Genomic DNA, 1,592 nt, shown 5'->3' on the forward strand with positions numbered 1-1,592 from the left:
AGAAATAAAGAAAATAAATTAAATCTGGCACAAGAGTGCTCAGACTAGAGTTTGAAGCTTTAGGCCAACTAAGTGTATAAGCACATTATATGTGCCTTGTCTTTTTAACTGTGGGAAACTATTTGATTAAAAGGATGTTTACAACTAATTCAACATTTCAGCAAGATAAAGATGCATCAATTCAAGTTGAAAAAACACACTTCTCAAGTCAGTTTTCTATAGCCATGTTTTAAATGTATCTATACAACTCTCATCTTTATGAATATGTTAGTACAACACAGTAAGTTACGTCAATTATTACCACAATGGGACTATTGAAAATAACGTTATTACACTACTATAGAACTATTGTTAACCTGTATTCTACCATTTTTTCAGGTTCACTTATATTCAGACATACAGTGCAAGTGACACCTGATCTTCTATGCCATTGTAGTGTATTTTCTAATTAGGGAACTTCAAACTGACTGTGTGGTGCTGAGCACCACTGCATTTCCACTTGACAGTCAATTCAGGACCCTAAACAGTAACTTCAGTCTTATATTGATATTTAAATGGATTCACTCATAGACATCTGTCACTCAACTACAAGGCCTTTTTAAAGTAACACTTAATGTTAGTACAATTGTACCCATGCATTAATGTTTTCAAGGGGAAAACTGCAGGAAGGGGAAAACTGCAGAAAGGGAAAGAAGAAAGCCAATCTTCCCATGGTGGAACACCAATACACTGAAAGCTGGTACAACCTGAGATGCATTAGTTATCATTCCAATACAAGAACTAAACAACACCTTCCTGTGAGCCTTTAGCAGGAGCTGAGAACCACCATCATCTACAAAAACAATTAACAACAGTCATGAGAACAAAAAATGAGAGGGCCCCAGTCCAATTAACAATACATTAAGGAGCACTGTCCTTGTGGAACAAAGGACACCGCGCAGCAGCAATGCTCCTGGGGCAACCACCAATTCTTAGTGCCTCTCGGTATCAGCCTCGGGCCAAACAACCCTGTTCCTTTCCGCTCCTCTGGAATTACCTGCGCGGCTCCTGTAGCTCCCGACCCTCAAGCAGCCGCCGCCGCTCCTCAGCGGGGCGCAGCCTCCATCGGGCACGGCAGCGAGGCGGACGCGGGTGGCGGCACGCGCAGGGCTGTGGTGCAGCTGTCCCCTCAGCACCTTTCCTACAGCGGCGCGGCCCAAGGGTCCTGCCCGCCGCGGGGTTGCTCTGAGAGGGGAACCGGCGACCCTCACCGTGGAGTGACGGCCCGGCTGGAACGGAGGCCGAGTCCCCATGGCTGGTGGAAGCTACAGAAGGACATGGACGTACCGAGCTGCTTTTCCCGCCCAGCCCTCGAGAGATGATGCAGCCTCAAGATGGCGGCAGCAGTGGCAGCAGGGCCATTTATCCGCCCGCCTTCCTGTGGACAGGACGGTGCGGCCTGATGAAGGTGGTGCTGGTGGAAGGGGGTTGGGCTTCTTACAGATCCTTCAGAAAAGATGCTTCAGGGATTCTTCAGGAAAGCAGTAGGGAATTATTCTGGAAGGCTCCGTGAGGGGTACAGCACTGGGCTGTGGTAAGGTTCTTGGGACACA

Source organism: Pezoporus wallicus, unplaced genomic scaffold (genome assembly GCF_028554395.1).
Source record: "Pezoporus wallicus isolate ANWC-B61680 ecotype Strahan unplaced genomic scaffold, APGP_CSIRO_Pwel_v1 contig_15, whole genome shotgun sequence".
Classification (NCBI taxonomy): Eukaryota; Metazoa; Chordata; class Aves; order Psittaciformes; family Psittacidae; genus Pezoporus; species Pezoporus wallicus.